The following is a 27,388-nucleotide window of genomic DNA, read 5'->3' on the forward strand; positions in this document are numbered from 1 at the left end:
ATACCTAGCTCAAAGAATCGCACTGAGAACTAAATTGATAATGCTCATAGAACTCCTAGCCCAGCTCTCATCACACAGTAGGCACACTATACACCAGGATTTCTCAACCTTGATGCTGTGGACATTTGGGGCCAGAGAATTCTCGGCTGTGTGTGTGTACAGTTGGCGGCTGCCCTGGGCAGTGTAAGATATTTAGCGGCATCCCCTAGCCTCTGCCAGCTAGATGCCAACAGCACCCCCATCCGAGTTGTGACAACAAAAAAATGTCTCCAGACATTGCCAAAGGTCTCCTGGGGGGGCAAAATCTCCCCATGTTGAGAATCGCTGCTTTAAATGTTGACTCTTATTTTGTTGTTGTTGTTGCTATGACTGCTACCATCATTAGTACCACATTAGCTGTAAGGCTATCAGAACAGAAAGGGGACCTGGAGGGGACCGAGAAGACACTCTCCAATAGTCACTTCCTTCCTCTCTCTACCTTCCCTTTCCCTTTCTCTGCTTTTGCTCCTGAGGCTACCTCCTGGGACCAGACCTGGCCTGGCCAAGCAGCTGGAGGAAGGCAGTGAGGTACGTGCAGGGGAGTGGGGAGTGGAGTTGGAATTGCTTCCTGAGAATAAGCAGACTGCCCAGGAGCAGCTACACACCCGGGAACGGGGCTTCCTGGGAGAATTGCAGGATGTACCTAGCTTCTGGGTGAACTTGGGTGGGGCAGAGGTGGGGGGCAGTGAGCTGACAGGATTGGGGAAGTCAGGAGCAAAGAAAGCCACGTGGAAAAGCATAGGGGCACCACCATAAGTGACTTCTTGAAAAATAACCTCATTGTATCTATTAAAACACAACATATTTATCTCTGTTGAGCAAGTAATTAACACAATTAAAGGTAATGTGGCACAGACTTTGTAATTAAAAACAAAGGTAAGGGGCACCTGGGTGGCTCAGTTGGTTAAGCATCTGCCTTTGGCTCAGGTCATGATCCCAGGGTCCCGGGATCAAGTCCCACATCAGGCTCCCTGCTCAGTGGGGAGCCTGTTTCTCCCTCTCTCTTTGCCTGCTGCTCCCCCTGCTTGTGCTCTCTGTCAAATAAATAAAATCTTTTAAAAAATTAAAACTTAAAAAAAATAAAAACAAGGTGAAAGTAGCTGATATTTGATTGTATAACCCACTTAAAAAGAAGCCAAAATTTATGAATGTCTCCGAGTTATTTTATTGTTAAAGCAGAGAATTCAAGGAAAATTGTCAGGAAACTACATTAATCCCTTTCTCCTCCCCTTTCCGAGGGAAACCTATAGGTTTCAAGCAAAAGAAGGTCCCACGTACATTGTATTGTTTAAGTCCTGACATACGCTGCACAAGTATACCCATTTCAGAGATAAGCAGAATGGGACTCTGAGAGGTGCAGCCACTTGCCCAAGGTTACCTGGGACTCAAATCCAGGTCTGTGTGACTCCAGAGCCAGAGAGAACTCCAAGTATTTGAAGAACTGAAAATAGGCCAGAGTGGCTGGAACATAGCGTGTGAGGGCCAGATAACAGAGGGATTTGTAGGTCACAGAGAGAAGCCTGGGTTTTATTAACGGTGCCCTGGGGACCCACCAGCAGGTTTTTGAGCAAAGGAGTGACAAGGCCAGATCTGCATTTTATCAAAATTCCTCCGGCCACCGTCATCAGGAATAGATGGGAAAGGAGCCAGGGTTAACACGGAGAGCTGAGGGGACTGCAGGAGGGCCCGTGCAGAGTGGGAACTGCATATATTCCGGAGACGTGTAGGACAGCCACAAAGGTTGGCAGCAGATCGAATGCAGAGCTTGAGGGAAAGGAAGAGAAGGAGGATCCCACGTTTCTGACTTCAACAACTGAGGAGAAACAGGTGACATTTGAAATCACTGAAGAAATAGCAATTTGGGGGGAAGCATTTTAATTAAATAGGACTTCTGGCTTCCATCCCTGGTGCCCGCCTTCGAATAAAGGAACAAGCAAAAGCTGCATTAAGAGTCACCCCCTCAGGCTCAGTGGTTGAGCTTCTGCCTTCGGCTCAGGGCATGATCCCAGAGTCCTGGGATCAAGTCCCACACCAGGTTCCCCGTGGGGAGCCTGCTTCTCCCTCTGCCTGTGTCTCTGCCTCTCTCTCTGTGCCTCTCATGAATAAATAAATAAAATCTTTTAAAAAACAGAGTCAACCCCTCGTGCAGACTGACGCCCCAGGGGCCTGCCCAGGCCTGTGTGAGCCCCGTGAGGCTGCCAAGCTGAGTCCCCTCGTGCACCTGGTATTTCTTGTTCATTGCTCTTGCCTTCTGTTTAGGGCCCTCCAGTCCCCTGCCTTTTGGAAGGCTGGAAAGAATCCTCAAAAATCTATACTGGCCCATGAGGTACCAAAAATAGCAGTTTCAGTCTGCTAGAAATTGGGTAGCAGCCTTAAAAGCAACTGAATATGTTTCCCTGTCCCCTGAGCATGACCTAAATTATTTAATGATTTGCTTTCACTGCAAAGAGTAGACTAGAGTGCTTCAGCCCACGGCCTTTGGAGTCAGACAGATCTGGTTTAGAAGCCAGCCTCTGCCACATTAATAGCCATGTGATCTTGGGAGAGGAAGCAGAGGGCCTGGCACATAGTAGGGTCTCACTTGATGGAACATAGTCATGATTGGGGGAAACTAAGAAAGAGAAGAGAATTTCAGCCGAATGGGGCCCTTAGAGATCTTCCTGCCATTATATCGGTGGGGTAAACTGAGGCCGGGAGGGATTGAAGGATCCCCATTAGAGGTAAATGCCCCACCCGGACCCCCACCCAATTCTCCCTTCAGACCTCCTCTAGGAAAAGGCGTGGACACTGTTGGAGGTGGCAGGCCCCATACAACGTGCAGTTGCAGTTGATTGCACACTTGGCTGACAACAGAGGGGCACACAGGTACACCACAGGTTGGATGGGTTTTGCTCATTTGTACAGAGTAGATAGCACGATGTTCTGAAAAACATCTAAACTCATTGCTGTAACTTGCAAATTAGGTAGTTTCATATAAAAATCCCAATTTCTAAATTTAGGGGTCGGGGGGAATCAGAAAACGTGGCCACCCTGGACCTGTGTTCCTACATGGCAACAAGCAGTTGTGGCTGACCTGGTGCTGCTCCCTGGGCTGGCCCTGCAGCCTTAAGTTTGCCACAGTCCCTACTCCTGTTGTCTCCTGAACACAACAGTCTGGTGTCACCTGCTGTCACCTGCAGTTTCCCCTCAGGCTGGAGCTACCATGTTCTGAACACACGGCCCACGGCCCTCGATTATATATGACCTGCTCTATCCTAGAGGCACATGTTTATGATCCTGGCCCTAGAATGTCTCCTTTTAAAACAAAAATGTTTTAGGAGATAAAGCTGTATACATGCTCCAACCCCTCGGTACCATGTTACCTGTTGTTATGTAATCCTGAGTCATCTCTCTCCAACTCTCCTGGCAACTGTGTTCCCTCTGAAATCTTCCTCCCCACAACCATTTGGAAATAGAAAATCTTGCCTGTCATCCTAGCTAGGCCTTTTCTCTGCATCCCCCCTGCGCCCCCCCTTCTTTTTCTTTTGGATCTTGCCAAGTGTTATGGTCCTCATTCTTCCCCTTTCTTTCCCTTCCCCACCCTTAGCCCCACCCCTGCCTCGCCCCCCCTCCTGCTGAAGAAGCCCTGGCCCCAGTGCTCTGCCAGCCCCCTCACAGTTCTGTGTGGCACGCCCTTGCTTTCTGTATCTGGGGGGCCAGAGGATCCAGGGACACACTCAGCATTGCTAAGTGCCATATTCACTGGAGGGCAAACTGATGGGATTTTCTGAGTTCCTTGGAGCAAGAAAGCTGATCACCCACCACACACTCCGATGGGCTGGTCTGGATAGTGGATAAAAGATCTTTACCTGCCTCCCCTCCACTTTTAGAGATGAATAAATGAGGATGTCCTGTCTGAGATATTTTAGGCATCCCGCTTTGATCCCCTCTTTGACAGGCTATATTTAGATTTTCACCACTTTCAAACTTGCCATGTCTTCCCAACCAGCCTCCCCACCTTCATTTACTTCTGCCCCTTTTCCACCCTGCCTTATGCTTGACCAGGTCTCCTGTCTGCCTAAACATTTTCAAGAGTTCCCTAACACCTTCAGAATAAAGCTTAAGGCCCCGGCCAACCAGGTGGGGCCCACCAGACTCCCCAGCCTCATCTCTCACCTTCTCCATGAGCAGTGGGCAATCAGGCCAAGAAGCCACAAGCTCTCACCTGGTCCTTCCACTTTGCCTGTGCTTCTTCCTCCACCAGGAGAACCTCCACTGATCCTCTGGGAATCAGCCTCATCCCTGATCCTTTCCCACCAAAGTGGCTCAATTGTTTTGCACCCTGTCTGTGCTCACATCCCTCTTCTGTGGCCTGCCTGGCTGTACTGTATTTGTCTGTGTCCTCAGAACCTGGCACAGGGCCTGGCATGAGAAAGAGCTAATAAAGACTGGAATAATTGAAAATGATATAGCACTGAGTTTCAACAGAGGCACAGGCCATTCACAATTGGAAGTGGCTGTCCTTGGGTCTTTAAGAAAGTGTCTCCTGTTCCACACATATGAGGGCAGTCCTTCAATAGCTGGATGATCACTGGCCTTCTTCTACCCTAGCCAGCCACAGGCCCTTCTTACCCTGCCCATTCTTCTCACAGGACTAAGTCCTCCCACCACTGGGTACAAGACACCTGACCACAAGTGCCTTGACTCGCTACTGACCATTTTCTGGGTCTAGACGTTGTGACTCTAAATGTACAGTAAGTTCTTCAAGGGCAAGTCTGTGGTACCCATCCATCCATCCTTCCACCCATCCAATTAAGCATCTCTACCATACCCTTCCACCTGGGTACTGGGTGTAAAAGCAAAATCAGATGGCACCCCTGATCTCTCTTCAACTAACAGGAAGAGACACGTAAATAGACAATTACAAATAACTGTAAAATACCAACCATGACAGGTGCCTTGAAGGAGAAATCAGCAGTGCTATGAAGGCCAATCCCGGGGAGATTGGTCCTGATGTGAGGGACAGGGAAAGCCCAGTGTGGCAGCAGCAGCAAGAACACCGGAGAGTGTGGTGCAGATGAGCAGGAACCTCGGAGCTGAGAGGCCATGACCAGGAACCCTTTCTTTGGGTATTAGCAACAGGAATACACTGGCCTATGTTTAGGCAGCATTGTGCCACAGAGCTGGCATCCTAAATGTTTCTTTGTTCACTCCTTTAATACAAATACGCTGGATAAAATATGTGTATTTTTCCTGTGATGTCACTTTTTCTTATATAGTACAAAGTGTGTATTTATATACCATACATGTCTGTCGAGATATAAATACTCAGACACACTCCCACATGCACAAGCACTCGTGCACAGAGCTCTTTTTTCTCTTTGACACTCTCAGTTCTACATAAGTTAGTTGGTCCACTGAAATGCAGCCATCAACATCGTCACCTTCATGATTATATAACTATCACATCTTGTATTTTTATATTATGTCATACACTTGATATTTATATAACTCTTTAGGGAGTACAACCACACCAGGAAACTTCTATGCATCATCCCTACTCCTGTCAACAGCCCCACTGGTTATTTCTGCCTCCCCATTTTGCAGATGTGGAGACTAAGACTCAGAGATGTGAAGCCGTTTGCCCAGGGTCACACAGCCAGAAGTGGGGGCAGGCAGCACAGGATCCCAGCTCTGCATGATTCCACATCCATGCTTTCTCCTTCCTAGCATTTCAGGAACCAAAGGGTCCTGAGAGAATGGCTAGACAGCTGGCTGAGTTAGGAGCCGCCTGTGGCTGTGCTAGTTTGCCTCTATTTTAAGAAAAAGCCATTCAGGGAATGGGGACCATGACCGTGGCTGCACAGACCAGCTGGGCTCTGAGGACTCGACTGAGCTGCCCAGCCACTGACAGCCCCAGCACAATAGATCTGCTGACCCAGCAGTCAGAGGTGAGCCCCAGAGGTCACTGGCCCTTGGCCGAGGAGAAGCGGCACAGATCTGTGATCCCTTTTCCCGTGGACCACACAGGGAGGGTGAGAGGAGACTCTGAACTCAGATGGCCAACCTCAAAGCCCACTGGGCATTTGTCCCAGACCTTTGGGGTCAGACTTAAATTCATATGCAACCAGCTTGGGTTGTGTGTCTGACATTTGCTAGGCTCTTTGACATGTGTCTTTCTACCAAACCCCATAGTGACCCCTCGAGAATAGTACTATTAATATTCCCATTTAAAGAGGAAGAAGGGGAGGCTCAGAGAAGTTCAGTGTCTGCCCCACATTCAAACAGCTACTAGGTGGTGGAATTCCACCCAGTAGACTTCAACATCCATTCACTCAATAAACATTTATAGCATGTCTACATGTTCCAGGTACTGTTCTAGGCCTTTGGGATACACAGCTGAACAGAACAGACAAAATCCCTGCCCTTGCGGAGCTCACATCTCATGACACTGTGCCAGAGTCCGTGCAGTCACTGCTGAGACAAAAAATGAAACTAAGACCCAGTTCTTGTCTTGGGGGAGCTTGAGGTAGTAGAGGAGACACACATACAGAGCATTTCAAAGCACTGTGGCAAGTTCAGGGTACCCTGATGGCTGTTAGCAGAGGGACTGCGAGAACAGAGGGTAGGCATCAGGGCAGGATTCCTGCAGGAAGAAGCACCTGAGAAAAAGCCCCCAGTCCAGATCAGCCAGCCTGGACAAGAACATCAATCCAGGTTGAATTCCCAGCTGGGGAAGTGGCCCAAACCTGGTCTCTCTGGGCTGCTGTGCTCTGAGATTCAATAGAGGGGCCCAGACCTGACTTCCTCTCCAAATACAGCTTGAGCAAAGGCCCAGAAGCAAGAGGCACGTCTTCGGTTCAGGGAACTCTACGTCTGGCTACAGTTAGGGACTGACATGGTTGAAGAAGAGAACAGGGGCCCAGAGGGCCTCAAGCTTACAGGAAGCATGTGTTCGATGGTTTCAAAGGTGGCTCTGGGGCTGAGGAGAGGCCAAAGTAGAGGTGACAGGGATGGAGACAATGGGGAGGCCTGTGGGTGTCGGGCCATAATGGGACTGGGAGGGACTACTCCAAACCCAGTGCTCTGAAACTGTTTATTTCTTCAGAGGCAAAATTACCCTCGTTTACTAAAAACAACAACAAAAAAAAATAAAAATAAAAAATAAAGAAGAAAAGAAGGAGGAGGAGGAGAAAAGGAGGGAAGGAAGGAAGGAAGGAAGGAAGGAAGGAAGGAAGGAAGGAAGGAAGGAAGGAAGGAAGAAACATCTCCAATAGCAAAGTCAAGCCCAATGTTCTCTTTTTAAAATGTTTTATTATGAAATACTCCATACCAAGGAATATACGCAGTTAATATTAGGTTATAAAAGCATGATCATAAAACCCCTGTGACCCCACCATTCAATGATGTAAGACCCAGAACCTATTGAGGTGGATCCATGCTGATTGTTCCCTCCAGGCCCCCTACCCACCTCCCTACCCACCAAGACTGAACTGTTTCCTAAATTTTATTTTGGTCTCTTTATCTTCCTTTGTCTTTTCTGTTTACAACTTATAAATGTGTCCCTAAACAATATAATGCTTGATTTGCTTGTTTTCAAGCTTTATTAAAAATGCACCTTAGGCCTTTCTACCACTGGCAGGGTTTTTTTCTTTTTTTAATTTACAAGATTTTATTTATTTATTTGAGAGAGAAAGATAGAGAGACGAAGCACAAGTGGAGGGTGGGGTGGGAGGAGAGGGAGAAGCAGGCTCTCCACTGTGCAGGGAGACTGATGTGGGACTCCGGGGCTTGATCTCAGGACCCAGGATCCTGACCCGAACCAAAGGCAGAAGTTCAACCAACTGAGCCACCAGGTGCCCCTGCCACTTGCAGTTTTAAATCCCATGTTTCATGTCTCCAATCCACCATGTTGATTCACAAAGCTATGACTTATTCACTCTCACAAGTGTATGGTATGTTCAACTGTGTGCATACGCCCCACCTGATTTATCTCTTCTCTGGCTGGTGAACCTCCGGGTGGTGCCAGCTGTGAGCCATCGCCAACAGCGCACACTCTTATGTGTGCCTTCCAGAGCAAATGTGCACAGGTTTCCCTAGGAAATCCTGGAGCATGGACTTGCTGGGCAGTAGGGCCCAGTGCTCTTTCCACTTGTCTGCCCCCAGCAGGGCCCAGCACCCCCAGATCAGCCTCAGTGTACCAGCATGCTGGAGCTCAGAGTGGGGCAGCCCCGTGCAGGAATGCCCAGGCCGGCCCCTCCGCCATTTCTCAGGGCTCAGCAGGCACGCGGGGATGGCCCTCTTCTGCCAACAAGACCAGCACTCCTCCAGCTGGCTCCTAATTAGGTCACGAGAGAGTGTCATTCTCTCACTCTGGGTCTGCTCCACTTCCTCCAGCGCTTGGGCTGAGGCAGGGTCTGTTCACAAGCTGCTGGGTTCCAGGTAGACAGAATCCGACCAGCTATTGAGCTAGCTCATCTCCTACAAGAGGGAGAGAGCTGCCTCCTTGCACATTCCTGAATCCCAAAGCATTCCTTTACATTCAGGAAAAGAAACAGAACCTGAATGAATGTAAGCAAAAAGGGAGACTTACCGGCTGACAGGCCTAAACCAGAAGCCACATAGGAAGCCGACCTCAGGGCCCACTGGGTCCTGGGGGAGGGTGGGGTCAAATGCTATCAGAAACTTCTCCATCCTCACCTTGATGTCCCTGTAGGTGTGGCCTTCTTTCTCTTAGCTCAAGAGGGGCAGGAACGTGTCCGCCTGCGGCTCTCACTTCATCTTTCAACAGATCCACCAATTCCCATTAAAAGACAAAAAAACAGACAAACAAAATAACCAGCAGGGAAGGATCCTGATAGACCCAGGCAAGGGTGCTGATCAGCTCAGTCCAGGCCACCTATCTTTTCCTGAGCAATACCAGTGGCCAGGGGAGGTTGGCATAGGGAAGGCTCAGGGGCCCAGCCTGTAGCTACTAAGGCTGCATCTTCTCCCAGGAGGGGAACCAGGGACCACAGAGACACCTCTTGCCCATTACAGCCAGAGTGGGAACTATGAGCAGGCCAACCCACCTGCAATGATAGTTTCATGTGCTACCAGGGTCCTGTCTGTGCCAGGGAATGGAATAAGCCTTGGGGGTCTGCCCCTCTCTGGAAATTCATCATGGCATGGGCAGCTCTTCCTTTTTGAGCAAGGCCAGGGCCATTACTCAGGATCCAATGAGGCTGCAAAGAATCCTTCTCTTAATAGCTCTCTATTTGGTATTCAGGGAAAAGAGGTTTCCACTTGGTATTTTTAACCAACAAGCCCTTCTGTACACCTAACCCATAGAGAGCCCTGGGATCAGCTGAAGGAGTGTGGACATTATGCCTGGACTACTCAGGGGAGCCACAGAGCCTTGGGAGAGGGGCAACTAGGCCAACAAAAAAGTCCAAGGAAGGGCATTTCCTTACCGTTCAAGGGGAATGGGACTCAGGGGATAGAAAAGGGAAGCAGAAAGCAGGGCAGGGGACACATGGCTTGACATAAGAAAATGCTGCATGGTTTGGCCTGGGTCTTCCCTGCCTTCCCTTCCCCTAAGGTCTACCCAACCCTCACCTACCCCTGGGTTCTCATCACCCCTGTGCACCCTGGCAAAGGCCTGATGTGTCCTCAGTGAAACCAGGTCAGAGAGCATTCGAGAAACAACTCAGGGAGTCAAATAGACGCAAATCTGGACAGCAAAACAAAGCCAACCTGTTGGCCACGGAAACTCAATCCGATTATGCCCTGGAGCGCCTGCGGCCGGAGCAGCCTCGTGACAGAGAAGAAAGGGCGCTTTCATGGACCTGGCCCTGCCTGTTGGCAAAACGGGCCCTGCAAGTGTCCTGCCCTCCCTCTACACGGCCCTATGGGACCCACTTGCCCCTTACCCAGCCTGGGGGAGGGTGTGGGGAAGAGACCCTCATCGAGCCTCAGAGGAGCCGGGTAGTGGGAAAAGGATCTCAGGAAAAGCCACGGGCAATGAATGGCTTCAAGGTTAAGGCTTGGGAGATAAAAAAAGACAGTGTGTGTTTGTCCTGGAAATTGGCTCATGGACAGATTAAATTTAGGAGTAACTGGGGCAGATACACAGGGAAGCATGTTTCCTTAATGAGCCTGTCTTTATTTAACTGCTTAATCACTTACTGGGCCAAAAAATCTGGAGGTGACTCCAAAAGTCATGATGATGAAGACAGTGACAGATTGAGCCCTGTCCAGCCATTTCAAAGGCTGGGCTCCTATGACATCAGGTCCTTGCACCCATCATCCTTGTCATCCAATGCGACAGGGATGGGCTGCACTGATGGCCCTGGTAGCCCCCATGTGGCACAGCTGCTCTGCTCCAGAGCAGTGTTTCTTTGTCATCTCATTGTCCTAATGGGGAGATGCCTGGGATGGGAAGTTAGTTTGGGCACGGGGTCCTCCTCCTGCCTTGATACTACCTCCCTCCAGCTTGTTTCAGGAGCCCTCCAGCATCCTGTGCTCCCTGCACTTCACCTCTCCTCCATCTATGCATTCATTCATTCAGCAAAGTTTTCAAGCACCCAACATACAGTGTTCATGGTGTTAAAATGTGGTGTAGAAAAAGTCCAGTGAAGTGGCTGCTGCCATCCCAGTGAGGGCAGGTGGAGGCAGACTGCAATCCGTTAACCCTACAATTTTATCATTATAAGTTGCAACAGGGGCATTGAAGAAAAAGGGAAGAAACTAGATTCGGGGTGGGGGGAAAGGAATGACTGGGTGGAGCACAGGGCATTTTTAGGGCAGGGAAGCTATTCTATACACTACTGTATTGGTGGATATAGACACCATGCATTTGTCAAAACCTATAGAATATACAACACAAAGAGTAAGCCCTCGTGTAACCAGGGATCTTAGTTAATAATTATGTATTGGTATCGGCTCAGCAATTACAACAAACATGCCACCCTAATGGAAGATGTTCATAACAGAAATCTGGGAGAGTGGGGAGAGGGGGGACAAGGGAACTCTATACTTTCTGTGCAATTTTTCCACAAACCTGAGGCTGCTCTGAAAAATAGTCTGTTAAAAAAAAAATGAAGACAACTATAAAAGACTCTGATAGGGAGCCTGATCTACTACACTTGGATGTCTGCTGGGATGCTGCTTGAAACCACACTGGTTGACTGTTATTTCTCCTGGGTCACATTTCCCCTGTGGGTGGGGGAGGCAGGGAACTACTGCTTAGTGAATTCCCGTAATGTGCAGCTCATCGCCATGTACCGCTCAACTATTATGCTTGTTATCGATGTGGGGGAAGGGGTCCTGATCTTCTAGGGGATGTACCAGAAACAAGATGGGGAGAGGAGAGGAGGGGAGATATGTATAGATTAAAACAACAGAGCTGGCATAATAATTTGTATTTTGGAGGAAAATCTTTCATGTCAGAATATAAAATGTGGGAAAGCTGAACCAAGTATTCTTGGTTGGATGTGCATAAAATATTTATCAGTGGGCCATGGAGAGGTGGAGCCTTTGATAGGGGACATTTTTGTGTTTAGCAGAAGAGGATATAGACCTAGAAAAGGCTATTCTATCACATGTAAACTCACCATCACACGTGAGCAAGATGACATGACTCCCACTTTCCAGAAGCGGCACTGAGGTTTTATAAGGGTAAGTCACATGCCCATGTCACACTGCTATTAAGTCACAGAGGTAGAATTTGAACCCCAACTAGACCAACAAATGCAGTCGCTATCGCTGCTAATAGAGTGGTGCTGGGAGCTCTACTGGACACCAGTGGTGCTCCTGGAGAGACTGGAAGTCACGCACTGTGAGTCAGAAGGTCAGCGGGTCATCCTCTGCCTGCAAGGTGTGCATGGGATGTTGTCAGTGGGGCCTGCATGGGACTGTGCTCCAGGAGAGAGAGGGACCTACAATTTTGATGCTGTCCAGAAGCCAGAGGTGTCAGCTCAGGATACAGAGTAAATGCTTCATTCATCTGGATGTCGCTAATGTGGGCACTGTTTACCTGGCTTGGACTGCACCTGGTCCAGGCCATCTGAGGTGTCAAATAGGTTTGCAGAGCTAAGATGGGGGGAGGGGCGAGGGGATACTTTACTTCATTCAGCTGATTCTTCATGTGTTTCCATTATCTGGTACTTTTTAAAAAGTGGGAGCTAGTTAAGTCATGTAGTGGGTGATTTCAAATGCATGTTTCCCTCTTCCTGCTAAAAGCTGGTCCCAGAGGACTTCCAAAAGGCTGTGTCACATTAGGATGGGAAAAACAATAGGCATCTTTGAGATCTTCGAGATGCAGCATGACCACCTGAGTGTTGTCCAGTTGGACCCTCTACCATGGCAGACATGTCTCCCACCTCTGCCGCCCACCATGGCAGCTACTGACCGCATATGACTATCACACACTCTAAAGGCAGCTGCTGCACTGGAGGGACTGCATGCTGAATTGAGTTTCCTTTAAACTAGATGATGCCTATTGATGGGATTTCATGTCTGTCTAGACTCCTTATATATACGAAATTAAATTTTATTTTCCATTAAAAAATGAATAAAAATTAATTAATTGACCAGCTTACATTGAAGAGCCACACATGATAAGAGGCTGTCCCTTCGGATGGTGCCCACTTCTCCCTCCTTTAGTCCAAATCCTTACTCCCACCAATGCAGTGTGGCCACAACTCACCTCCCTAGCATGATCCACTGCCACACAAGCCTTTCACTTCATACCTGCTGAACTGGCAGACAGCCTGGGAGAAAGGCTTGGCAGGAGAATACCTGTGGCTCAGAGAGGAGAGGTGACTTTCCCAAGGTCTCTCAGCACTGAGGGGCAGAACTGAGAGGCCCCCAAGGCCAGAGTCCCATGTGGTTTCCAAGGAGGTCTTGCTTCCCACTTCTGCTTTTGTGCCCCAAGCCCGTGGCAGGAGAGGCATTTATTTCCCCAGGTCAGCCAGTGCAATGAGGCTGGCTGGCAGAGGGAGGCCCTGCTGAGTACTTTGAGCTGTAAGATATAAATATTTGTACCAACAAACAAGCATATATATCAAGCACCAGCCATGTGCCAGATGCATGTTGGCCTTGGGGATACAGCCTTAGACATGGCAGACAGGACCCCTCCTGACTCCTTCTGCAGCTCTAAGCCAGGCAAGCACATCACAGGTACTAGCTGTCTAAGCAGGAAGGGTGGTGCTTTGGAGTCAAGGGGATGAGTCAAGAAACTTCAATTCCCTAGTATCTGATTTTCACAAGGTGCTCTGCACTTAAAGGGAAAAAAAAAAGGAACACAAGAAAAAAGTTTCAACCAACAAATATGCTTGGGAATCACTGAAAGCAATACTTGTCCTACAGGAGACTGACAAATGTTCACCAGTGTTTTAAGGAAAGGGACAGGAAGGAAGGCAATAGTCAGGGAAGTGGACAGAGATCTGGGTTTGGGGTTGGCATGCCTCACTTCTAAATCCTTGCTCTGTCCTACTGACTGGCTGGGTGGCTTTTGGTGAGATCCTCTCCGAGACTCAGTGTGTGCATCTGTAAAATGGTAATGGTTGGGAACACTGCATCTTACATATGACAGTGTGTGGGTCTGTGCCTGACCTGGGGTGATGTTCCATGGTCAGTTTCCTTTTCCTTCATTTGGTGGGAATATGGAGGGCAGGGAGTAGAGGAGAAGGAGGAGAGATTGGTTAGGGATCATCTGGCTGGACAGCCTGGGCAGACCTTGATCACCAGGTCAGAAAGGAAGAGCTTTTAATTTACTGCCGAGCACGCAACACCATGGACAGTGCAACTGAGCAAAGCACACACTCTCTGCCCTGAGTGTGCCCCAGCTCCTTGTCTGTCCGTCCCAGTCTGGGGTCCCTGGTGCAAGCACAGGTTGGTTTCAAGGGGAGACCCAAGCAGCCCTCAGAAAGGACAGGCTGGCCTGTACACACATCCTCTCATCAGGAGCCCACTGGGGCCCAGGCCAAGCCTGCAAGGGAACACGACCAGGCTCCTGGGGCCCTGCCAGACACAAGGTGTTAAGAGCAAGCATAGACACCATTTTCTGTGCTCCTTTTGGTAGAGGCAAAAGCAAAGTGTGACATCTGCCTCCCTGAGGCCGTATCTTCGGAAGGCAAGTCAGAGACCAGGGCTGAGTCCCAGCTCTGTGAGCTTCCTGCTGTGGACAAGTCACCTCCTTCAAATCCCACACACTAGCTAAGAGACTTTCAGAAAGCAAACCCAGCTATCCAAGTCTGTTTCCCTTTCAGAAAAATGGGAATGGGAACACCTCCTGTGCTTGGGTGGTAGAAAGTGCACAGTACGTATTCCCTTGGTCAGGGGTTTCTCCAACTTGGGGGCTCTGGGCCAGCAGCCTCAGCATCACCTGGGAATGCTAGAAATGCCAATTCTTGGGTTCTGCCCCAGGTCTACTGCATTATAACTCTGGGGTGGGGCTTGGCAAACTGTTAGTTTTAACAAGACCTTCAGGGGTCCTGACACTTGCTCAATTTTGCAAAGCACTACATTAAGTATAGCTGTATGGGAGTCACTGATATTCTCAAAACACCTTCCAGCTTCCAGTCTGACTCCTGGCAGGGGGCAGAGCTTGGGGTTAGACCTGGGAGAAGTCTCTGTGCCTCCACTTCCAGCCAGTAGACTTGGGCAAGCTGGCTGCTGTCTGGGCCTCAGCTTCTCATCTGTGAAATGGGAATGATGTCTGACTTCGCAGTAAGTGATGATCTCAGTGTCTGGAAGGCTGGGAGAGCTTGGTAACTGCTGTTGGTTTTATTAAACAATCAGGTACCAGGGATTTGTGTTCTTAAAAAAAGGGTCAAGTTTCTCTGGCATGAATCCCTACATCATCCCCCCAAATAATGTTCCCATAAGGACTGGTGAGTAAATTGCTAAAGGCCCTCTGCTACCCATCAGATGGGAAGCTTTCCGCGTTTGAATGAGGCCGAGTATTTCAATTACCCAGGATTACAAAGGAAGGCCTCGGATGCACCATATGGCCTGGGCCTGGTTGCCCTGTCTTTCTGTGTGATCAGAGGCCCTCGTGTGAGATATTAACATAATATCCCTTCCAAAAGCGATTACAGGGTTGCAGGCAGCAGAATGTCATTTGGTGGCCACAGCCCGCTCTCATCAGCAGCGATGACTAAACAAGCTAATCAAATAAGCACAAATTTGCACATGGGCCTGGCAGCTGGGCTTCGAAATCGCCATGGCAAAGGCATAATCCTGCTGTAGGATGACTTGACTAATGTTCTCTCGGTGGGCAGCAGAGACCTGGTGGGCTGCCTGGCAAGTCTTCGTGGCAAGGGTGGCTGCACCCACAGGTCACCACAGCACTGGCCAGGGAAGGGATGGAGGCCACCTCAGCAAAGTAACCCCAGGGGAGCAGGAAGGGGCAGGCACGTGTGCACCAGTCTCTAGCCCTGCAGTATCACCGTGTGTGTGTGTGTGTGTGTGTGTGTGTGTGTGTGTAAGAGAGAGAGAGACTGGCTGTCACATGCACTTTCCTATCACTGCCTGAGAATATGGACTCTGGGTGCTGCCTTGGTTCAAGTTCCAGTTCTGTCATTTGCTGTGTGTCCCTGAGCAAGATACTTAATGTCTCTGAGTTCAGGGTTCTCACTCAGAAAATGGGCACAGTGAAGGCTCCAATTTCTTGAGGTTGTTGTGAGGATTAAATGAAATATTGTAAAGTTCATCACACAATGTTACATACAATGTGTACCATAGTGTTCAATATAAACAGCAGTTTATTATTATTTTCATCATCATCATCATCATCATATTGTGCAACAAACTTCATCAGGGGCCTTCAAGGTGCCAGGCCCCCAGGCTCTGAGAATGCCAAGTGAAGGATGATGCTATCCATGCCCTCAAGGGGCATATAACACAAGGGGGGTGCAAATGGGTAACTAAGAATGGCAATATCTCAGGATGATTGCTTGGGTGGTAGAAAGTGCACAGTACATATTCCCTTGGTCAGGGAATGACCCTTTTCCATGAGGAAAGAGAGGAAAGAAGGGTGAGGGCTGGGAGGGCAGGTGCTGAGTGCACAGAGCCGGTCACCCTGGTCGTGGGGACTTGGGAGGTCATCCAAGAGGAGATAACACTACAGCTGAGTATGGGAGTGCAAGATGGAAGGATGTAGCCGAGTAACAGCAGAGCAGAGCTGAGCCCGGAAGTCAGAAACAGGCACCTGGCTGGGCTTCAGGAGGCACCCGAGAGGCAGCGGGCACCTGCTGCCTAGACAGTGGACAATCTGCACGAAGGCTGCGCTTCTCAAGTCTGAGACAAGATCAGAAGGTACAGCCATGTCTAAGGAAGCTGGGATAAAGGAACACTCTGCTGGGGAGCTGCATCCACCAAATCTTAACTCACAGGTGGAGAGAAAGGGGTGTGGAAGGTGCCTGGCTGCATGCCTCATGCCTCTGGGCTGAGGCCCTTCCCAGCTGTTGCTCCCTCCACAGAAGAATAGGGCACCAGTCAGTGCCCCCACCTCAGTTGCCCCCTTTCTACTTTGCAGGCTGTCAAAGCCACAGAAGGCTACACAATTCCTGACTTAATCGCTATCTCTAAAACTGACCTCTTTTCAAAACTGAATTCACTAATTCAAACAAAAACTTTACAACACTACCATAACCGAAGAGCCAGTACCATTTGCCACCGATGGAAGATAGCGCTACAAATAAAATAAAAACAAAACAAGGTTATACGTCTCTAGTTAGATGCTGTTGGTTCCTAAAGACTGGGTCTGGGCCTAGGGGTGAGGGTGTCAGGAGGAGACTAGCGAGCGAATGTTCCAAGAGGTGATAAAGATATCCCAGCACCCAGGTGGGTCTCTCCCAGTGTAATCACAAGGATGGAAGGAAAGTTGAAAAGGGAATAAATCCTCACTGGTGAATTCAATGTTATCTAGCATCAGGTGCAGACCACAGGCACTCATCCCAGCTACTAGCCCTGCACCGTGGGAAATGCTGGCCCAAATAATCTCAAAAGCTGCTTCCAGCTATAAAACTCTCAAATGCCCTAAATTTATTAACTCTTTAGCATAGGTACACGTGACCAGACATGACCCGCAGGCTTCTCCACCTGTCCTATCTGAGCTACTCCTGCCCAGTGGTGTAGACCAGGAGGACACTGCTGAGAGGGCCATGGTCCCTGGTGTGGCTCGGTGGGCAGGACGGCCCTCCCGCCAGAATTGGGTGTGCCCAGAGTGCTTTCCTCTGACTCTTGGTCAGCCATCTCTCAGGAAGGACCATCCTCTGATCCTTCCCTTGGCCCTACCTTAGGGAGACCTGTTTCCATGGCCCCCCTTAGCCCACCAGCCCAGCCCCACCCACACCTCCAACCCCAGCCCAGTGACTTCACCCCTGACTCCCAGGACAGAGGCAAAGCCCATAGAGGGCCAAGGCAGCCCCTGGTCTACCCCTGCTACAGCCCCAAGCTTGCCTCCTTTCTGACCCCCCAGCTACTTACCTTTCTCAGAAGACCTGGCTTCAAATCCTAGCTCTTCCACTTGTCTGCTGGGCCCCTGGCCAGCTGACTTCACCTCTCTTGAACTCAGTGTCCTCATCTGTAGTAAGGATTATCATATAACTGACCTCACATGGTTGTTTTGAGAATAAAATGAAATAATATCGGCAAATGAATTTGCAAATGCAGCAAAATGCTGCTCACCCACCTGGACAAATGAATCTGTGATTCACTGAAAGAATAAATGAATTAACCTGGTAGGCTTGAAGTGGACAGAGAACCAGATGTAAAACCTAGGGACTGGAGTTCCAGTCCCAGCTCAGAGCTGACTGGCTGCATTACCTCATGGGCCTCAGTTCCCCAATGGTCAAGCAAGTCATCTGCTGATTAGGGCAGAGGCTGTTTCTGACTTTCCAAGGTAAGCTATGACTTGGGGTAGGAGCCAGCAAGTGTGCTTCTGTAAGCCCTTGGTTTACCTGCAGCACAGTCGACACCCATAAATTCTCCAGCACTGGGCAGCATAACCAGGTGGGCAGTTAGCAGGATGGAAAAGAAAAAGCAATGTCTTGTTTGCAGCAGAGGAGGCATAGCACTGAATGGTGTGGGTAAAAAGACCGACCTGGCCATTTCCTAAATGTGTAGCAATCTGAAGAAAGTAATGTGAGTTATGAGCCTCCACTTTCCTCATCAGTAAAATGGGGTTAACTTTACCATTCTCTCTGGAACAGTAGAAGTCAATCAGAGCTGATTCTTACTGCTTCTGGTTCTTGCTGCATACAGGTATCAAACTTTCAACAAAGGCAATATCCTTACTTTTTTACATTTTCAGTTGTTACTCTCCTGTCACACATAGTCTTCCCATTGAAGGGGAGGGTCCAAAGGCAGAAAGAACCTCAAGTGAAGCCACAGGGTATGAGGGTGCTCTGTTCTTCAGCCCCTTCTCCCATCACACCTGGGGCGGCCAAATCTGATGGGCACAGAGGGAGAACAGAGGTGAGAGAGGAGGCCAGGCCTCCAGGTGGTGATGGCCCTGGGCACCTCCCGCTCTTTCTCAGCCCTGCCCTGGAGGCCAGTGTGGAGTTCCCCACCTCATACCCAGGATTCCTGACTCCTCTGAGGCCCACACCACAATCTTAATGAGCAGAAACAGAGACTGCGGGCAGACAAGTGTGTCTGTGAGCACACAGCACAGCAGTCACCAGTGCTGGATGGGAAAGGGGACCCTGAGTCTGAATCCCAGTGCTGCCGCCCTCCAACTCTGTGACCTGTGCAAACGACCCCACCCTTCTGTGCCACCTTGGTTTCCTCCTCTGTAAAACGAGGACAGTGTCATGAAGATGACATTACATCATGCAGGGATCCTGATTAGCAGTGTCTGGTTCTGGTTCACGGTCCATGCTCCCTCCATCAATCCCAGCTGTTGTGTTGTGTTTTTAAAAGATTGAAGTATATTTCCCTTTCCGCTGCTCTCTTTGGGTAGCAATTTGGGATTACTAGCAGCACAATCAAGAAGGGAATGTTTGCCTTTGAAGTAGGTCTGCTTGGCTTTCTGAAGTGGGAGAAAGTAACACAACGTGTGAAAGGGGTTCAAACCAGGGTTCTCCACCCTGGCTGCACATTCGAATCTTCTGGAGAGGTCTGAAAAATCCAGTGCAGGGCCATATCCCAGACCAACTGCTTCAGACTGACTGGGGCATAGCAACCTGGGGGGAGGGAGGGAGGATTATTTAAAGCCCCCCAGGGGCTTCCAGTGTGCAGCCAGGGTGGAGGCTTAAATCAAAAGCACAAGCTCTGGGATCAGACAGGCTTGGGCTGAAGTCCCAGTGCAGCCCTGTGCAAGGTACAAGACTTTCCACTTGCAAAAGTGGGCAGTAATACCATATCCTCACAAGGTCGATACTACAATACAGAGACTACCTAAGACGGCAGGTGAACGCACAGGGCCCAGGGCTTACTAAGTCCTCCTCCATAAATGAGAGCTAGTTACCATAGAAGTCCTTCCTTCTGATACATTTATATTCACAATACATTAGATGAAGGCAATGTCAACTACAAACATTCAGGACCAGAACATCTACTTATGTGTTGCGGTCTTTTTATTTGCTTATTGGGTGTTTGTTAAACCCCACCCTGTTTTAGGAAAAATGAGGATGGGCCAGGTCTATCTGCATTACAAATATTGTTAAGTTATTCAAAGTAGCACCTTTCACCAGCAAACAGGAGTGGTTTACTGGCTTGATTCTTCAGTGCTATGTTTCTAGGAGGGTATCTCTCTCTGTGAGCCCCTCTGTGGGGCTCCCTGTAATTGAGGCCACACAGGGCAGACACCCTTTGACAGCTAGCTGCCCCTTCCCACATTCTCAGAAGGGCCCTCAGCCTCACAGGCTGTATCCCTGGTCTTTGGAAGAAGGTGCTTTTGGACCTCTGACAATTTGCCCCAGGATAGAGTGAACTACAGCTCAGAATCCATGGTGGAAGGAAGGAAGAGAGGAAGGAAGGAAGGAAGGAAGGAAGGAAGGAAGGAAGGAAGGAAGGAAGGAAGGAAGGAAGGAAGGAAGGAAGGAACAGATGGACAATGGACAAGGGAGGGAGGGGGAATGTTCCAGAAAGGCCAGTGGGTGGTGGAGGACTCAGGAGAACTGGATTCCAGGCTTACCACTCATGAAGCTCACTGGTTGTGTGGCTATAAGCAGCTCCTTCTGCCCCTGCCCCCAGCCTTAGTATCCCACCCTATAGAATGGGGGTGGCCTGTGTTGCCTGCCTACTTCACCTACATCTCATGTGGTTTCAAGGTGAGAAGCTGGGCAAGTGGCACTGTATGCGTTTCCTGTGGCAGCTGTAACAAATAATCACAAGCTGGGTGGCTGGAAACAACTATTTTTATTCTTTCAGTTTGGAATCAAGGTGTTTGCAGTGCCATGCTTTCTTGGAAAGGATCTAGGTGAGAACACATCTTTCCTCTTCAAGCTGCTGGTGGCTGTGGCATCCCTTGGCTCATGTCTGCACCACTCCAACCTCTACCTATAGTTATTGCCTCCTCTGGTCTTCTCTGGGTATCTTTTATAGGGATATCTGTCATTGAATGAAGGGGTCACACAAGTAATCCAGGATGATCTCCTCATCTCAAAATCCTTCACTGAATTACAACTGCAAAGATCTTTTTTCCATATAAGGTCATATTCACAGGTTCTAGGGATTAGGATGTGAGCCTATCATTGGGGATGGGCCACCATCTAGCCTGTTGCACATACCCCATTAGGCATTTTAGAGTATTGTGAATTATGATCTATTGCTGGGAGAGTAATAGATTTCATAGTGCATGTCAACCTGGCAGGTCAGTGATAGTGGACTAGAGGATAAGAGCATGACAGCACTGAGCATCTACTCTGTGTCAGGCAATGCACTGCTTGCTTTCCACAATCTCTCTCATTTTATCCCCACGGCAACTGAGCCAAGTACTCTGACCCCCTCCCCCAGATGAGAAAGCTGAGGCTCAGAAGGTTAATACATTTGGCCCAGGTCTCTCACAGCATAAGGGGTGGAGCTGAGATTTCAACTCAGGCATATTCTGAGTCTACCAATGATGACAATCTGTGTCCACCAAGCATGTAGGCCAGAAACACCAGCTCCTTTCTCTATGGTTCTCATCAAGTTAGCATTGTTCTGCTGATTTTAATCCTGCAGAGTCCTCAAGTCTGTGCCCACCTCTCTACCCCAGCACAATGCCCCAGTTCAGGACTTTACCACTTCACTCCTGGACCACAGCCAGAGTACCCCTGATGGCTCTTTGGAGTTCTAGCATTTTCCCGGCTCCCAGCTCATTAAACCTGTCCACCCCTCAACAGCTAATGTGAATTTAGGAAAACTGAATTCCAGCCATGTCATTTCCCTATACTTATGACCCTTCAGGACCCATGGGTCCAAGTTCAATCTCCTTCATTGTATTTACAGTACAGATCCCTGTCATGTGGCACCTTCTTTTCTGGCCTCACCTCATACCCCTCCCTCAATCATACACCAAGTTCCCCAGCACTGATCTGAGTGTAGCTCCCCACCTACATGTTGTTTGCACCTTAGGGCCTTTGCAGATGCAAATCTCCCTGCCTGGAACACCATCCCCATCTTCTAGCTTCCCTGTCTTACTTTCCAACCTGCATACTCTTGGAGGGCAGGGACTGTGTCTGTCTAGTTCACTGTTTTCTCCCTAGTCTCAGCATAAAGCCTGGCTCATAATAAGCAATCATTAAATACTTCTGAATAATAAAAAGACAATTTGAGGTAGCCCTTAGGTTGAACTCACAGGGTACCCCTTTTCTGGGCTCCAGTAGCATCTGTTCCCTTGTAGTATTATATTGAAATTCTCCATCTCCCCCACTAGCCTGTGAGCTCATCCAGAATGCAGAGGCTCAATCTAAGATTACAGACCCAGGACCCCACCATGCTCCATGACATGCTTGGTTAGGTTTACACCACATTTTCTTTTTTCTTTCTTTTTTTTTTTTTTAAGTTTTAATTTTTCGCTAATATTTCAATATCAGGTGACTTCAAAAAAATTCAAATTCAGGCTTCTCTTGAAAAAATATCATGATCTGGCCATACTAGACTAGGTGCCTACATGACAAAGACAGGCCAGGGTTGAGCAGCTGCACCTTCAGGTAGGACCCAGGCTATCCAGTCCCCATAGGCCCACCCAGCCTGCATCTTTGTCATCTGCCTAGCCCCTCTGGCATTTGAATTTTCTGGTCTTGGGACACATCAAATTCATCTAAGAAACTCTCCTCTCACATATGTATTTAGGTCTCTGATATGTGGCATGCGTTATACACAAGGCCAAATAAGCCAATACTTCAGTTAAATTAAAAATGCTTTTCTTAGCAAAGAGAGAAACAAGACCAATCACAAGAGTCAAAGTGCCCATAAGATTTTTAAAAGCACGGTTGTCCAAAGTCAGCACTGGCCTCCTCCTAACAAGGCCACAGGGCTGGATCCTCTAGGGCAGTGTTTGTCTAGTTTTAATGTGTGCAGGAATCCTCTGGGATGGTGGGGGGAAGGGGCCTGTTAAAATGCAGATTCAGATCAGAGGGTCCAGGCAGGGCCCAAGAATCTGCATTCTAACAGGCCCCCAGGGGAAGACAATGCTGCTCATACCCTGTACACTCTTCCTATAGTAGCCTCTGACATCCCTACAGCAGGCAAGAGAGACCCTTCAGCTCATGTACCACCACCCCTGCTGCCTGGCTACCTGGAAAGAATGTCTTCTGGCCATTCAGGTGTTTCTTGGGAGAACCACTTGCCAGTATCACCACGATAAAGGTAGGCAACCCTTCCAGAATGCCTATTTCCCTTTAGTCCAGGAAAGAAAAGCATGGCAAGCAAGGGACACACAGGGGTGGGGGTGGGGGTGGGGTCTTGGCAGCTGCCTCTGCGCCTGCCTTCCCCCCAACCCCCAAGGCTGAACCTCTTAAGCCCCCAAGTGGGTTAACTCCTAGGGTCTCAGATGGTGAGCCCATGTGGTACCAGGATGCTCCCAGGGAGACCAAAACACAGAAGCCAAGTCAACCTTAGGCCCAAACCCCAACTTGCAAGTCTGTTGTTACTTTGTTTTGTTTTGTTTTTTGAACAGCCTTCACATTCAAGCGCCTGTTCCCAGCATATTATTTTTCCTGTCAGCAGAAGGCAAGGCCTTTGCCCTAGCACGTCAGGGATCTCAGAGGAAACAGAAAGACAAGTGACACATGCAGAGCCGGTCCCAGGGGCTTCTCACACTGAGCTTGTAAACAGGAAGTTGCAGGTACACTCTGCAGGACACCCTGGAGTTGGCTGGTTTGTTTTGCAGCCATTCGGCCCATTTAGATAAACTGCAGAGAGGATTATCAGAAAGCTACTGAGCCCATTCACAGCATCCCCTCCCCACACATATACACCAGCAATGCTGGGCGATAGCAAAGCTGTTGGGCAAAGATTTGCACCCAGGGAGAGGGCAGGCAGATGGGCGGTGCCATAGGCTGCAGGGATGTGCCCCCTCTGATTACCTCCTTTTCTCAAAAATCCCCTCATGTCACCCCCACCTCCTAAAAAGAAGCATTTCTAGAAGCCAACCCCTGGATGGTGGCTGCAGCTGGCGTAGCTTTCAGCAGCGGGCCAGAGGAGGAAGGGGAGATTCTGGGGTGTCCGCTCTTGGCTTTCATTATTGTCCCGTGTTTTCAAAGTGCCAACTCCGGAGGGGGCTGGGGAGAGAAGGGTTTGGGGATTTGTTCCGCCTAGGTATACATAAATAGCAGCAGACAAACTGTCCTTTATCAGCTATTTCCCAGGAAACTGGGAGAAAATTCTTCTCATGGCCAGATTATAAAAGAAGAGCCTCACCGTTCTGGGAGACAGGCCCCTCTTTTCCCCTCTCCCCTATACTGAACACTAAGTCACTGTTCCTGACACCCACCGGGAGGGACCCTGTTGGAGAGCGGGGTGGGGAGGGCTGGGTGAGCTGGGCAGCTGCTAAGAAGCCAGGTTCCCTGCCAGCCAGAGCACAGAAATTCTTTCCCAGGAAAGGGGAGGTTACATAGCCTGCTGGGTAAACTGGAAATTATTAACCACAGAGTAAGTAGAATCAAAAAGAGTAGAAAACTGGTTGTTGGCTTTACCGGGAGTTGTAAGTGTGTTAGGGGGAAAAAAATGACAAATGTATTTGAAATATTTTTTTCCCTGAACCAGGAAGAGGCATTTCCAATAATTCTGTCAAGTAAAGCACTCCAGTGTTCTCTCCTGCTGGTATTTCAAGGCTGGTTTTGTTATTTCTTCACACAGATGGCCTAGGAAACACACTCAATATATTTTTCTTTTCTTTCTCCCCTCACCCTGCCCTCTTTTTTTTTTTTTTTGCTTCAAAGAATTTTCATCTCTCTCATTTGCTCATTTCTTTTTTTTTTTTTTCTTACTTTTGATTTAGATAACACAGTGACTTTAAAGGGCCTTGAAGACTATTTACATCACAGGAGAATTTGAGATTCTTTCTTCATAAGAGTAATAGGTTCAACCTCCAGCAATAATTAACTAATGTTTCACCGAGCACTTGCAGTGTGCCTGGATCTGTGCCAGTGACTTACACTAGGGCTGCTCCAAGACTGACGTGTGGTAGTCCTGTTGGTAATCCTATTTTTAATCAATTTTTTTTTGTCTGTTATTGGGCTGTATGAGTTCTTTATGTATTCTGGATAATAACCCCTTATCAAATAGATGGTTGGCATTATTTTCTCTCATTCTGCCTTTTCATTTTGTTGACTGCTTCTTCTGCTGTGCAGAAGCTTTTTAGTTTCATGTAGTTCTACTTGTTGATTTTTGCTTGTCTAGCTATCTAGTCTCTGGGTATTTATCCAAAAAGTAAAAACAGGATCTCTAAAAGATATTGGCACCCCCAGTTCCATTGCAGCATTATTCATAATGGCCAAGATACGGGAACAGCCCGAGTGTCCATCAACAGATGAGTGGATAAAGGTGTGAGATCTCTCTCTCTCTCTCTCTCTCTCACACACACACACACTGGAATACTATTCAGCCATGAGAAAGAAGGAAATCCTGCCATTTGTGACATGAATGGACCTTGAGGGTATTAGTAATGCTAAGTGAGATCAGTTAGAAAGAAAGACAAATACTGTATGATATCCCTTACATGTGGTATATAGACAAGTTAAATTCATAGAAAGAGAGTAGAATAGTGGTAACCAGGGACTGGGGATGGGGGAACCAGGAAATGCTGGTCGAATGTCACAAACTTGTAGTCAAAAGATGAGTAAGTTCTGGAGATCTAATGTACAATACTGTGATTAGAGTCAATGCTACTATATTGTATAAAGTGGCTAAGAAGCTAGATCATAAGTGTTCTTGCTACAAAAAAGAAATGATAATTATGTGATGAGATGGACGAGTTAGCTAATACACGTGGTGGTAATCAGATTGTAATCAATATAATAAATGTATCAAATCAACAGGTAGTACACTTTAAACTTACACAATGTTAAGTGACAATTATATCAAAATTAAAAAAAAAAAAAGACTGATGTGTAAACAAACCACCTGGAGAAACTGTCGAAAGCCTGACTCAGTAGCTCTGAAGCCCAGGGAATCTTCATTCCTAAGCTCTCTGGACCACACATTGAGTAGCAAAGCTTTTACCCCCAATCCCATCTAATTCTCATGTCAGGTTGGCAGAACTTGTTGTAGTAAAAGAAGCTAAGGGTTTTTCCGTATGAAAGGGAGGAAGATGGGCTTTAAGCAATCCTTAGTTTTGGAGCAGGAAGTACTAATATGGAAAGGTGAGCAGACGCAGGTAAGACACCATGGGCAGGGATTTGGCCAGGTTTGAGACACACCAGCTGAGCTGTGAAACATGGGGGTAGAGGCTTCAGACTTTGGAGACAGAAAGACAGTGCATGACAAGTACACTTTTAAACCACTGATATATCGTGGTTTTAAAAAGTTTATCCTGCCACAAAGAGGTTCAGAGGGATGTCTTGTGTCCTCAAGCTTGGACTTGGATCAGGTCAGATATGGTATGGCTCCATTAAAGGTAGGCTGAGTCTTCCCTGACCTTCACATCTGTTAGCATTTTGAAGCTTGGCTTAGTGATAATACTTACTGTAACTTTTAGATTTTTTTTCCCCAAATACGCATTACTGAATCCACCCTGGTTGGTGCTGAGAGAAGCTATGCCCTGGCTTGCTGAGCCCAGTTACCTGGAGACGGAATGCTCTCTGACTGACTAATGTTGCCAAATCCATGGTGAAATCTAACTCTTCATGAGAATTTAGATCTACTTTATCACAAAGTGCTTTTCATGATTCATCTACTTAGCAAGTACCTTGCTATCAGCTATTCACCTCTTGCTAGAAGGATATCAGATGCCATTCAATATAAAAACCCATGACAAAAAAGAAAGACACATGTCACATGGTTAGAACAAAATGATGAAATTCACCAGAATTGCATTCAGGGAAATATAGAGGCGTCGGAACAAATGTTTGAGGGACAGTGGGTGATGGGTGTAGATGATCAGAGCTGCTATTACAGAATTCCAGAGGCCATTTCCTGGAGCACAACTCCAGAATACACCATGAGTACTGCTCCCTGGAGTCATGCTCAATAGAGGTGCTGAGAAGCCCCTCCAAATGGGGAACATTCTGATAACAAATATGGTCCTTAAACTACCTCCTGGCAAAGGTGAGTTTCCTGGAGACACTTTGTTTATGGAACCCCAAGAATTTACTCATTCTGATACAGTGAAGGGTACAACATTCTTTTGCATGTCAGAAGGGAGACAGGGCAGAAAGGAGAAAACTAGTAGTAAAAATCTTCAAGGTTTTGCTGTGAACTATATGGGATGAGACTCTGCCCCCCAACACACAAATCATCAGTAAAATCTATTCAAATGGATTTTTAGGTGTGTGAGTAGCAGCAAGAGGGCTGGATTCTAAGTCCAGGCTGAGCCTGAGTCAGCACATAGGAAAAAGGAATCATCATCAGACATGTAGTTTACATCAGTGACAGCACTTATTCATTCACTGAACACCTACCGCATACACGCAGTGAGGCAGAACAGGGAACATGCATATTCTAAACAGATATGTTTGAATTTTTTGTGTGTAGTAAAATATGCATAAAAATATCTGCCATCTTCCCTGTTCTTAAGTGTACAGTTCAGTGCATTAAGCACATTTCTACTGCTGTGCAACCATCATTGCCATCCATCTCTAATCTCTAGAGCTCTTTCATCTTGTAAAACTGAAATTCTGTCCCCATTAAACAGGAACTCCCTAGCCCCTTCCCCCAGCCCCTGGAAACCACATTCTACTTCCTGCCTCTATGAATTTGTCTATTCCACAAACATCACATGGCTGACTGAATG

At 48.1% G+C, this 27,388-nt stretch overlaps 1 long non-coding RNA gene across 1 annotated transcript; it reads right to left on the bottom strand.

The window, feature by feature from the left end:
• Positions 1-895: 895 nt before the first annotated feature.
• Positions 896-18,544, bottom strand: LOC144312602 (uncharacterized). Its single transcript, XR_013378107.1, has 4 exons — positions 18,304-18,544; positions 17,494-17,590; positions 8,719-8,799; positions 896-1,852 (listed from the first exon to the last, which is right to left on the bottom strand). It is a non-coding gene; the product is annotated as an uncharacterized LOC144312602 (long non-coding RNA).
• Between the last annotated feature and the right edge of the window lie 8,844 nt (positions 18,545-27,388).

This window comes from Canis aureus, chromosome 4 (genome assembly GCF_053574225.1).
Source record: "Canis aureus isolate CA01 chromosome 4, VMU_Caureus_v.1.0, whole genome shotgun sequence".
Taxonomy (NCBI): domain Eukaryota; kingdom Metazoa; phylum Chordata; class Mammalia; order Carnivora; family Canidae; genus Canis; species Canis aureus.